We start from the raw sequence: 13,343 nt of genomic DNA on the forward strand, positions 1-13,343 counted from the left end.
CACAGAACTTTTTCAACAGGACAGCTTTTAAAATCTGCTCATTTTTACTCATTTTATTTATTCAAGAAATACAATTTAAATTTTATTCTGTTTAAGAAAAAAAAATTCTAAAAGCTTCTTTTCTGTGTTGATGGTTAAAAGCCTTCTTCTGCATTGGAAACAACATTTGATAATATGTTAAGAACACTATTCTTCACCCTCCAGGGTTATAAACCTTTTTGCTTGAATAATTATTCATATATAACTCACTAAAGTGGGTGGTATGGAAAGAAAAACAGGAAAAAAAAATAAGTGAGGATACAGGGAGGCAAAATGGTTTTTAAATATGACAAAAAAAGAAATGGGTCTATCTAGGCTTTATCTGGCACTTAGCAGGTTTTTAATAAATGTATCTTTGAGGTGTAATCCATCACACTGCAAGTAGTGTATCTATAAGGGGTTTCACAAACAGGATTTTATAATAGGACCACACCAGAAACGCTGTGCTCCCAGTGTGTGAGCAACTGGTTATATTACTCAAATATGCTAAGTTTAGAATGAGTCATTGTGGCTTAATTTCTTAAAACAAGATAGGCTTTGTGCAACTATTTTAGATTCTGAGTATAGTACTTAATAAATCTCTATTAGGAAAAGGAAAGAAAACTGTAGAAAGGTTAAAACTCATTTAATCCCCTGGACCTTGTGATTGAATGGGTTCAATGTTATCTAAGATTTGCCCCAGAGTAAGGTTTATTCATGAAATTATCACTACATTTACATTTCACATATAAGTTCTTTCCCATCTCTTCAATAATTAATGGTAAACAAACTTTTGATAAATGTAGACAATTCATATCAAAGATGATTCATGTTATATGAATAAATAAAGATAGATTGTTTGTGGACTATTTGAGAGTCAAATTGTCCATAAAACCTTGTTTATTATTTCCAAGCCATAATGAATTTACTTTACATGAAAATAAAACATCTATTTACAACGTTGATTATTAGATAATTGTTTTTATTAGCATATATTATGTCTTGTTATTGTTTTTACCAAATACTCATATGCTATTTAATTATTATATATGTATTATCTTTGAAACTTGAAGTCAGTGATCTTAAGCAAAATTTCCTTTAGATCCTCTCATTATAGTGATGCTAGTATTTTACAGGCAGTATATACAGAATAATACTTATTAATTAAGTGGCCTCTCGCTTTCTTTTCTAAAGGAAGATGTGCAACAGAAAACTGGATTCCTTTCATCTGTATATGGAATAAATCTCTTCTTTGGTTAAAAAAAAACACTGTTCACACACAGTTCAAGTGACTTCAAGGGAAATTAAACACAAATAAGATAGCCTAGGGAATGGCACATGCCAAACTAATGAATTTATTCTGATTTTATTTTGTTACAGAAACTTTATTGTGTGATTTGAGTAAATTATCTAATCTAATCCTCAAAATACTTTAGGGAGTTATTTTGATTATGCCCAGTACTGAGAAGAAGCAAATTCAAGCAACGCAGCAAGGATCGTTCCTTAAGTGGTGAAGCTGTGTTTCAAGACACACAATCCAGTGTTCCAGAAACTGGAATCTCATACACTAAGCTCTGCTGTCTGACATTAACTAGTGCTCCAATCTTAGGAATGAGTCAGGTCCATTTGATATAAGTGTTTGTGATATTTCATTAGGCTGTTAGGTTGATGAGATGTGGGAATTTATTTTTTAATATTATTTCTCTAGTGTTTTAATAATAAAAGACAATCCAATGAACAAAACATTTCTAATTCCAAATAAAGTTGCTAATATATTTAATTTCAACCTAGTTTTCTTTGAACAATTTATATGTCTTAAAAGATATTTGTGATACAAAGGAAAATGCTGACCTAAAGTTTAATAGAAACTAAATTAATTTTAATCTGAGTAGTGAGAGAGAAGTTGAGAATATCTGAAAATCTGGGCTTCTTGCTTCATGAATAGAGTTGTCTCCTTTAGGCTCCAGACTCAGGCTCTACTGAGGGTAGCATTTATTGACCATGTGATGTGCATCATGAACTGCTAACATTGTTTTTCTCATGCCCTTTAAATTCTCTCAAGAATCCTATATTGTATGTCTTAATATACCCACTTTATAGATAAGGATAGAAACATTCACAGAGGCTGAAGTAATGAGAATTCTTTATCTAGAAACAGATTCAAGAAACTTTAACTTCTAAGCTCTTCTGTTATACACAATAACTCCTTTACAGAACACATTAAAAATTAAATTTTTAGTTAATCTATTATTGCAGTAATATATATAAATATTCTCATTTTTCAGATAATTACTGAATATGATTGTAATAGATTTCAGTCACAGAAAATGTGTTGGATTGAATGCTTTTGCCTTATAGAAACAGTTCTTATTTAGGTGATGATTTGGCAATCAATATAAAGTAATATTTAGCTGTTATAACACTGATAGGGTGTAGAAAAGGTCATTTTTATCATGGGATATACATAACTCAACTTAGATCTTGTGATGTATGACAAATCAAATACTTTAAATAATTAATATTTCATATTTTAATTGATTAGTGAACTACATGCATTTCTTTTTTTTAACTTATTTTCCATTCAGAGGTACATATGCAGGTTTGTTATACAGGTAAATTCATGTCACGGGGATTTGACATACAGATTATTCTGTCACTCTGGTACTAAACTTAGTACCCAATAGCTTTTTTATTTTATTTTATTTTATTTTTTAATTTATTTTTTTGAGACAGGTTCTCACTCTGTCATCCAGGCTGGAGAGCAGTGGCATAATCTTGGCTCACTACAACCTCCACTTCCTCAGTTCAAGTGATCCTCCCACCTCAGCCTCCTTAGTAGCTGAGGCTACAGGCATGTACCACCCCACCCAGCTAATTACTGTAATTTCTGGAGATAGGGTTTCGCCATGTTGTCTAGGCTGGTCTCCAACTTCTAATTTCCAGCGATCTGCCCACCTTGGTCTCCCAAAGTGCTGGGATTAAGGGAGTGAGTCATTGATGCCTGGCCCCAGTAGTTATTTTTTCTTATCTTCTCTCCTCCCGCCATCCACCCTCAAGTAAACCCCCGTGTCCGTTGTTCCTCTCTTTACATCCACGTGTTTTCATCATTTAGCTCAAATTTATAACTGAGAATATGCAGTGTTTGGTTTTCTGTTCCTGAATTAGCTTGCTTAGGATAAAAGCCTCCAGCTCCATCCATGTTCCTGAAAAGAACCTGATCTCTTTATTTTTTATGGCTACATAGTATTCCATGTTGTATATGTACTACATTTCCTTTATCCATCAATGGGAATTTAGGTGGTTTTCGTGTCTTTCTATAGTGAATAGTGCTACAATGAACATATGCATGCATGAGAATTTATGGTAGAATGATTTATATTCCTTTGGGTATACATCCAGTATTTGATTTATGGTAAAATTATATTCCTTTGGGTATATACCCTGGATAGCTTGGTTGAATGGTAGTTCTATTTTTAGCTCTTTGAGGAATCACTATACTTCTATCCACAATGGCTGACCTAATTTACACTCCCATCAACAGTGTATAATCATTCCCCTTTCTATACAATCTCGTCAGCATCTGTTATTTTTTTGACTTTTTGGTAGCCATTTTAGATGGTGTGAGATGATGTCTCATTATGGTTTTGATTTGCATTTATCTAATAATTAGTGATGTTGAACTTTTTTTCATATGCTTGTTGGCCGCATGTATACCTCTTTTGAAAAGTGTCTGTTTATGCTCTTTGGCTACTTTTTAATGAGGTTGTTTGCCTTCCTCTTGTAAATTTGTTTAAATTCCTTATAGACGCTGGATATTATAACTTTGTCAGATGCATGGTTTGCAAAAATTTTTCCTTTTTGTGTAAGGAAGGCATCCAGTTTCAACCTTCTGCATATGCAAGTTATCTTAGTACCATTTACTGAATAGGGAGTTCTTTCACCATTGCTTGTCTTGGTGTGCTTTCTCTGAGATCAGATGGTTGTAGGGGTGTGGCATTATGTCTGTGCTTTCCTTTCTGTTCCACAGATCTATGTGTCTGTTTTTGTACCAGTACCATGCTGTTTTGGTTACTGTATCCCTGCAGTATAGTTTGAAGTTGGGTAGCATGATACCTCCAGCTTTGTTCTTCTTGCTTAGGATTGCCTTGGCTATTCAAACTCTTTTTTGTGTCCACGTGAATTTTAAAATACTTTTTTTCTACTTCTGTAATGAATGTCACTGATATTTTGATAGAAATAGCATTGAATCTGTAAATTGCTTTGGTCACTATGGCCATTTTAACACTATGTGTTCTTGCTATTTATGAGCACAAAATGTGTGTGTTTTTTTTTTCATTTGTGTCATCTTTCATTTCTTTGAGCAATGTTTTCTTATTATCATTGTAGAGATCTTTCACTTCCCTTGTTCCTTTAGCATTTTCTTCTTTTTGTGGCAATTGTGAATGGGATTGCATTCCTGATTTGGCTCTCGACTTGGCTGTCGCTGGTGTACAGGAATACTATTGATTGTACGTCAATTTTGTATCCTGAAACTTTGCTGAAGTTCTTTACCAGATCTAGGAGCTTTTGGGCCAAGACTATGGGTGTTTCAAGCTATAAAATCATGTTGCCTGCAAAAACAGATAATTTGACCTCCCCTCTTCCTATTTGGATGTTCTTTATTTATTTCTCTTTCTCTATTGCACTGGTCAGGACTTCTAATACTATGCTGAGTAGGAGTGGCGAGAGAGGGCATCCTTGCATTTGTGTGGGTTTTCAAGAGGACTGCTTCTAGCTTTTGCCCATTCAGTATGATATTGGCAGTGGGTCTGTCATACATTCCCCTTATTATTCTGAGGTATGCTCATTCAATATCTAGTTTATGGAGAGTTCTTAACATGAAAGGATGTTTAATTTTATCAAAAGTATTTTCTGCATCTATTGAGATAATCATGTGGTTTTTGCCTTTAATTTTGCTTGTGTGATGAATCATATTATTGATTTATGTGTGCTGAACCAACACTGCATCTCTAGGATAAAGCTTACTTGGTCACAGTGGATTCGCTTTTTGATATGCTGCTGGATTCAGTTTGCTAGCATCTTGTTGAAGACTTTTGCATCTATGTTCATCAAGGATACTGGTCTGAAGTTGTTACTCTGTCTGTGTCAAGTTTCGATATCAAGATTATGCTGGCCTCATAGAATGAGTTGGGAAGGAGAACTTCATTCTCAATTTTTTGGAATAGTTTCAGTAGGAATGATACCAGCTTTTCTTTGTAACTCTGGTAGAATTTAACTCTGAATCCATCTGGTCCTATACTTTTTTGGTGGATAGGCTATTTATTGATTAATTTTTGGAACTTGTTATTGGTATGTTCAGGGATCCAATTTCTCCATGATTCAGTTGGGAGGATGTAGGTATCCAGGAATTTATCCATTTCTACTAGATATTCTAGTTTGTGTGCATAGAAATGAATATGGTATTTGCTGATGGTTATTTGTATTTCTGTGAGGTCAGTGATATCATCCCCTTTGTTGATTCTAATTGTGTTTATCTGGATCTTCTCTCTTTTTTTTCATTAGTTTAGCTAGGTTCTTCCTATTTTTTTCAAAAACCAAATTTCTAGATTTGTTGATCTTTTAAATGTTTTTCCAAGTCTCAGTCTTCTTCAGTTCAACTCTGATTTTGGTTATTTCTTGTCTTCTGCTAGTGTTGGGTTTGGTTTACTCTTGTTTTTCTACCTTTTTTTTTTTTTTTTTTTGAGACGGAGTCTCGCTCTGTCGCCCAGGCTGGAGTGCAGTGGCCGGATCTCAGCTCACTGCAAGCTCCGCCTCCCGGGTTCACGCCATTCTCCTGCCTCAGCCTCCGGAGTAGCTGGGACTACAGGCGTCCGCCACCTTGCCAGGCTAGTTTTTTGTATTTTTTTTTTTTTAGTAGAGACGGGGTTTCACCGTGTTAGCCAGGATGGTCTCGATCTCCTGACCTTGTGATCCGCCCATCTCGGCCTCCCAAAGTGCTGGGATTACAGGCTTGAGCCACCGCGCCCAGCTTTTTTCTACTTCTTTTAGTTTTGATGTTAGGTTGTTAATTTGAGGTCCTTCTAATTTCTTGATGTCGTTATTTAGTGCTATAAATTTTCCTCTTTACACTCCCCTAGCTGTATCCCAGATATTCTGCTGTATTATCTTTGTCTGCATTAGTTTTGAAGAATTTCTTGACTACTGCCTTAATTTTATGATTTACCTAAAAGTCATTCAGAAGCAGGCTGTTCAATTTCCATGTAATTGTATTATTTGAGTGATTTTCTTAGTCTTGAATTTTGTTTTTATTGTACCGTGTTCCAAGGGCATAGCTGGTATGATTTTATTGCTTTTGTATTTGCTGAGGACTATTTTATGTCTAAGTGTGGGTTGATTTTGGAGTATGTGCCATGTCACAATGAGAAGACTGTATATTTTGTTCGTTTTGGGTGAAGAGTTCTGTAGATGTCTATTAGGTCCATTTGGTCTAGTGTTAAGTCCAGATCCTGAATATTTTTGTTAATTTTCTGCCTCAATAATCACTCTAATACTCTCAGTGGAGTGTTGTAGTCTTCAAATATTATTGTGTGGGAGTATAAGTCTCTCTGAAGATCTCTAAGAACTGGTTTTAAGAATGTGGGTGCTTCTGTGTTGGATGCATATATATTTAGGATAGCTGGGTCTCATTGTATTGAGACTTTTAACATTGTTTAATGTCCTTCTTTTTCTTTTTCAGTCTTTGTTGATTTAAAGCCTGTTTTGTCTGAAATTAGGATTGCAATCACTGACTTTTTCTTTAAGAATGTTGAATATAGACCCCCAATCTCTTCTGGCACATCCGTTGTTAGCCTGATGTGATTCCCTTTGTAGGTGACCTGCCCTTTCTCCCTAGCTGTCTTTAACATTTTTTCTTTCATTTTGATCTCGGGAAATCTGATGACTATGTGTCTTGGGGATGATACTCTTGTGCAGTATCTTGCCAGGGTTCTCTGTATTTCTTGAATTTGAATGTTTACCTTTCTGTTGAGGTTGGGGAAGTTTTCATGGACAATATCTAAAAACACATTTTCCAATTTGTTTATTTTTTTCCCATCTCTTTCCAGAACACCAATGATTCATAGATTTGACCTCTTTACATAATCCCATATTTATTGGAGCTTTTGTTTGTTTATTTTTATTCTTTTTTTTTCTTTATTTTGTTCTGTCTTATATCAGAGAGCTTGTCTTCAAGCTCTGAGATTCTTTCCTCAGCTTGATCTATTCTGCTCTTATTACTTGCGATTCCATTATACAATTCTTGTAGTATGTTTTATAGCTCTATTAGGTCAGTTATGTTCTTTTTTTATATTGACTATTTTCTGTCAGTTCCTATATCATTTTATTGTTATTCTTAGTTACTTGGATTGGGTTTTGCCATTCTCCTGAATCTCGACGATTTTTGTTTTTATCCACATTTTCAATTCTATTTCTGTCACTTCAGCCATCTCAGCTTTGTTAAGAACCCTTGCTGGAGAACTAATGCAGTCATTTGGAGGTTATGAAGATACTCTGGCCATTTGAGTTGCTGGATTTCTTGATTTTGTTCTTTCTCATCTCTGTGCGTGAGTGTTCCTTTAGCTGCAATATCTTTTCTGGGTGTTTTCACAGAGCCAAAGTTTTGCACAGGGTCTTTATTTGTAGTTGACTTTTTTGTCTTTTGTATCTCAGGGGTATGCTAGCAAAATATTTTTGGTGTCGAAATTTTAGGATATGATCCAATAGGTGATACCAAGGTGTAATGGTTAGTAATAGGTTCTTGTTCGGTCATGTGGCTCCCCTATATTTCTTCAGAATTGCAGCTGTGCTCCCTCTCAATGCCCTGAAGGTGTGGGCTCCTCTCCTACTTGAGTACTGGCTGCAGACAACAGCTTGGCACTCCCAGGCTGCTCACCACAGGTCTGGGGTGATTTCAGTGTTTATGTTCCCTTCTCAACATAGAGGCAGCAGAGGAAAAGACTTTAGCAGTAGCTGTGACCAAGCGTCTTGCACGTGTCTCCTGGGGCTCTACCCCAGATAGTTTCAGAGCATCAATCACTAAGTGCAATCAGCCTGGATGGGATTCTCTGTTGTCTGTGCAAGCCAAGGAGGCCCTGCTTACTGATAAGCAAGGGGGAGCAGGGTGCAGCCCATGGGAGACAGACTCATCTCCTCTCTTTGTGTTGACTGCAACTTGCTAGGGCTAAGATACAGCATTTAGGATCTTTGCTCTTTCAAGAGAATAGCAGGGGCAGTACCACTGCAGACGCAGTGGCAGAGGGGTTTCAGTGGCCCCTCGAGTGGCTCTACCTCTAAGAAACATAGAGCTGCTGTTACTGGGGGTGTTGAGTCAGGGGGCTGGGGCAGTTGCATTGCTGCTGAGAACTAGAGGCTCTGCTTGTTGGGTGGCAGGGGTTCCAGGGCTCACAGGGAAAAGAGACTGAGCTCCTTTTCATACGGTGACTGTGGCATGCTGTAAGCTAGAGTGCAGCCTTCAGGCTTTTTGTTTCTTCCCCAGACTGAGGGCAGCAGGGTCAGGACCACTGCTATGGCAGTGACAGAGGGATAGTCAGCTGGCGCTAGGAGCCTTACCCCAGAAAATCTCGGAGGCACTTCTGCTGGGTGTGTTCAGCCACTGGTAGGGGTGGCTGTTCTGAGGTTTTGCACCAGGTGCCCTGCCTTAAGAGTGGGAGTAGGGGTTCCCAGGGTAGAGGTGGAGTAAGTCAAGTGAGGGCATCTCCTGACCCCCCGGTTCCAAAGATCAGTAGAAGAAGCATAGGTCCCCACGGTCTCTCATTCAGTCTGTATTTCCCTGGGCGGGGGACCCTTCCCTGGCTCCGTGTCACTCCAGGGTGGGCAGTCATTTTGCCTTGCTCCTCTGCTTTATCTGTGGCTCAAGTTGTTTTCTTGATGAATCCCAGTCCATGCACCTACATGCTTTAGTTGAAAATGTAGTATTTACATATCCTTTTTATTTCTCTCAGTGAGCACCGAGGCACACTAGTGGCTTCTAGTCCACCATCTTGTACTCCCATGCGTTTCTTATTTAACATATAAGAAATATAATTATAATAACAAATATGATTTGAAACACATCTGCATTCTCCAGATTCTAGCAACTATCAGATTCCTAACCTTGGGGGAGTTGTTTAACTTCTCTGGGTCTCAGTTTTCCCATCTGTAAAATAGGTCATCAAAAGTATTTACATGTAGGGTTATGAGTATTAAGTGAGTTTGTACATATATAAGAAATAACAAGTCAAGTCGTGCACACAAAGTCTGATTAATGTTAGCTGAAGAGTTAGCACCTATCTTTTTACATATAGTTATCCTGTTGGCTATTATTATTATTATTGAATACGTACACATGTTTATTCCTTGTCATTATTTCTGTTTTTTAGCTTTTAAGTTCAGGGGTACATGTGCAGGATGTGCAGGTTTCTTACCTAGGTAAACTTGTGTCATGAAGGTTTGTTGTGCAGATTGTTTCATCACTCAGGTATCAAGCCTCGTGTCCATTAGTTATTTTTCCTGATCCTCTCCCTCGTCACACCTTCCACCCTCAGTTAGGCCCCAGTGTGTGTTGCTCATTCCTTTGTAGGGACATGGATGGAACTGGAGACCCTCAAGAAACTAACACAGGAACAGAAAACCAAATACATCATGTTCTCACATATAAGTGGGAGCTAAATGACAAGAACACATAAACGCATAGAGGAGAACAACACACACTGGGGCATATCACCTATTTTGATAAAACAATGCAAAAGGAACAGTTAACATTCTGGGTAAACAGTCTATTTTTTTCCATTAACTGCACACACTTTACTTTTTAAAGGAAAATTGTAGGCATTTGTTTTGTCATAAGCTTTATGTTGAGTATTATTTCAATTGCATTACAGTTTTTAAATTAGCATCAGGTCATATGTAACTAGTAACTTCTATACCACATACAGATTTTGTTTATGCTTTTGTTGTGTTTTTCTCACTAAGCTTGTAAATTTATTAACTAAAGGATTAGTATACCAACTCTAATATAAAGTCATAAATGTTATTATTTTTATTAAATAATAACAATGAAATTTAATTTTGTTGGTTGCTCAAAAGATGGAAAAATTGCTTTTATGTTGCTTCATGTAACTGCTTATTGGCTTCTGGAAGAAATATGTGCAAATTTTTGTTGCATAAATGTGTTCCTTCCATCATCATTAACCATGGCTTGATTACTGGAAATTATTATTTAACTGATGCAAGAGAAATATCAGTAAGCTTCTTTGCAATTTAGTATTGAAAGAATAACATTTAAGACCAGAGAACCAATCAATATACTATCTTCATTAGGCCTTTGAGATGAAGAATCATCATTTGTCAAAGAATAATTCCCATAATAATTCAGATAGATATTATTCAACCATGTGTAAACAAATAATCATAAAGTCAAAACATTTTTAATGTATTTTAAATATTTCACTTAAAAAAATCAGAAAATTGTTTATGTTTGAAAACTAGATTTTAAAAAAAGCCATGAAGATACAAAAGCATAGTACATAACTTTGACACATAAAGCAAACACATGGATCTTTTTAAGTTAAATATTCTATAGACACATAAAAAAATCTTTTAAAATGTTTTCTAAATTTTCTCATCAAGTGTCTTACACATTTTAGTGTAGGGCAACAAACATTTATTTAACAATTGTGATTTCAGAAATCTGCTATGTTCTGAGAGTAAAAGTTTTAATAAAACGCATTTGCTATCCTCTAATCACTTATTGATTACCAGTAGAAAGACATAAAGTATATTATATTAGGCCTTAAAGAGGGATATTTCCACCAGTGGTAAGTGGTAAGGGACAATTAGCCTATCCTCAATTTCAAGGAAGTCTTAACAGAAGAATTCTCCCTGTTAGGCGGGCGCAGTGGCTCACGCCTATAATCCCAGCACTTTGGGAAGCCAAGGTGGGCAGATTGTAAGGTCAGGAGTTCAAAACCAGTCTGACAAATATGGTAAAACTCCGTCACTACTAAATATTCAAAAATTACCTGAGTGTGGTGGCACACGCCTGTAGTCCCAGCTACTCTTGAGGTTGGGGCAGGAGAATCGCTTGAACCCAGGAGGCAGAGGTTGCACAGGACCAAGATCATGCCACTGCACTCCTGCCTGGATGGCAGAGCGAGACTCCTTCCCAAAAAACAAACACACAAATAAGCAAACAAACAAAAACAAAATAATAGAAAAAGAATTCTCCCTATCAACCACATTTCCCCAAATGGAAATACAAAAAATGTAATAGCTATCATATGTTCCTTATAAATGTCAGCCACTTCAATTTCAGTCTTCATACCCATAGCAATACTGCAAGGGAGACAAAGGTATCCCTAGCTTATGGATGAGAAAACTAACATTTCAATATACTTTATAATTTACCAAGATTGCACATGAGATGGTAAGCGTCCATGAATCAAATATAGAAACAAAGAAATCATGAAGTTATTATTTAGTAAGATTTTATATACTGATGACGTTCCACACATTGCTCTTAGTTTAAGAAACTTCTGGCAATCATAGCTAAGGAATGAACGTTTGCTATCTTGACTGGATAATATTTACATTGTCACAAAAAGTATATTCTTACTGGTGATTTCTCTACAAGGTCAAGTGAGCGAGAGCAAGATAAAACACCATCATTTAGTAAGATGATCCACCAACAAGAAAAGGTTCTCCCACAATAACCAAAAACCTTTGTTGATAAGAACCTTCAGCTGAGAAACAGCACAAATTCATGTTTTTTATTTTGTATATTCAACACTTGGAAGTTTCTGAAGTACACTGTGATGATTTTACATGTTTTGACATAGCACCCTTTGTTATGCACACTTTAGAAAATGAATTCCCTGTAGATAAAATTTTATTCAATTATATTCACACATTTTGTTTGAAGTATCAATGTAATCATATGTAGTGAACAATACAGATACATAAATATTTTAAAATAAGCACCATATCCCATTATCTTCTATACCCACTAAGCATGTATTTCTCATTTCTCTAATCTTTTATAATGGGATTAGTCATGAGATTTCTTTACATTTAATCCATGCAATTGATAAAAGATAGAATAATCATATATTTATTTTTCATGTAGCTCAATATTATTTCTAATGTATTACCAAAAGCAACACTGAAAATAATATATATGTTGAAAATAATTAGAAATTTGAATCCAGAAGGCCTTATATCACTAAATGTAGCAATAGTACAATAGGAAGATGGGAAACAAAGAACAGTAACAGATATTGCTAAAATCTAATTCTAATACTAGAGTTAGGATAATTCTATACTAGAATCAGGATAATACTTCTAAAAATTATAAAATTAAATTTAGTCATCTGTTTACTGAACATCTTCACTAAAATACATAGTAGTCAAAATAATAATACAGACACAGCTAGCATCTTGGTGCAGCCAAAACTTTTTTTTTTTTTTTTTTTGAGATAGTCTCTGTTGCCAAGACTGGAGTGCATTGGCACGATCTCGGCTCATTGCAATCTCTGCCTCCCGGTTTCAAGCGATTCTCCAGCCTCAGCCCCCCGAGTAGCTAGGAACACAGGCAAGCACCACTGCGTCTGGTTAATTTTTGTAATTTTAGTAGAGAAGGGGTTTCTCCATGTTGGCCAGGCTGGTCTCGAACTCCTGACCTCAAATAATCTGCCTGCCTCAGCCTCCCAAAGTGCTGGGATTACAGGCGCGAGACACTGCGCCCGGCCAAGATTTCTTAATTAGGGAAGGTTTGATGCAGATTGATCAGGTGTATGTAAAGGACTCACAGCAGTAGGTAGCCCATAAAATTGCTACTGGGCAAGCAAATGTAGAACATCCACAAGCTGAAGAGACAGGAGAGAATTTGTAACTTTTACAGAACAGCTGTGAACTTACAGGAATAGGGCAACAATTAACACTGCGGTTTCCGCTGCTATTAGAATGTGCAAAGCTTTGTAGCACATTGACTTTCTTAACATAGTAGTGGAAGCCACCAACCACAGCAGAAAGACATGTTCTTTTGGCAAGGATTTCTTTTTTTCCTTTTGCCAAAATGCATTTGTCCATTCATTCCTTTCCAGTGATATTATCGTGCATCTTTCCAAAGGGCAGAGGATACAAGATAAAAGTGGGGAATAAAAAAAGTATCATTGCTTTAAACTGGCTCACCATCTAATGGGAAACACATCCACTTAGATAATGAAAACAAAACTTTAGGCAATTAATGATTAGGTATGATTAACCCCAACACACAGCTCCTGGAAGCTTTT

Source organism: Colobus angolensis, unplaced genomic scaffold, assembly GCF_000951035.1.
Source record: "Colobus angolensis palliatus isolate OR3802 unplaced genomic scaffold, Cang.pa_1.0 Scaffold127, whole genome shotgun sequence".
Lineage (NCBI taxonomy): Eukaryota > Metazoa > Chordata > Mammalia > Primates > Cercopithecidae > Colobus > Colobus angolensis.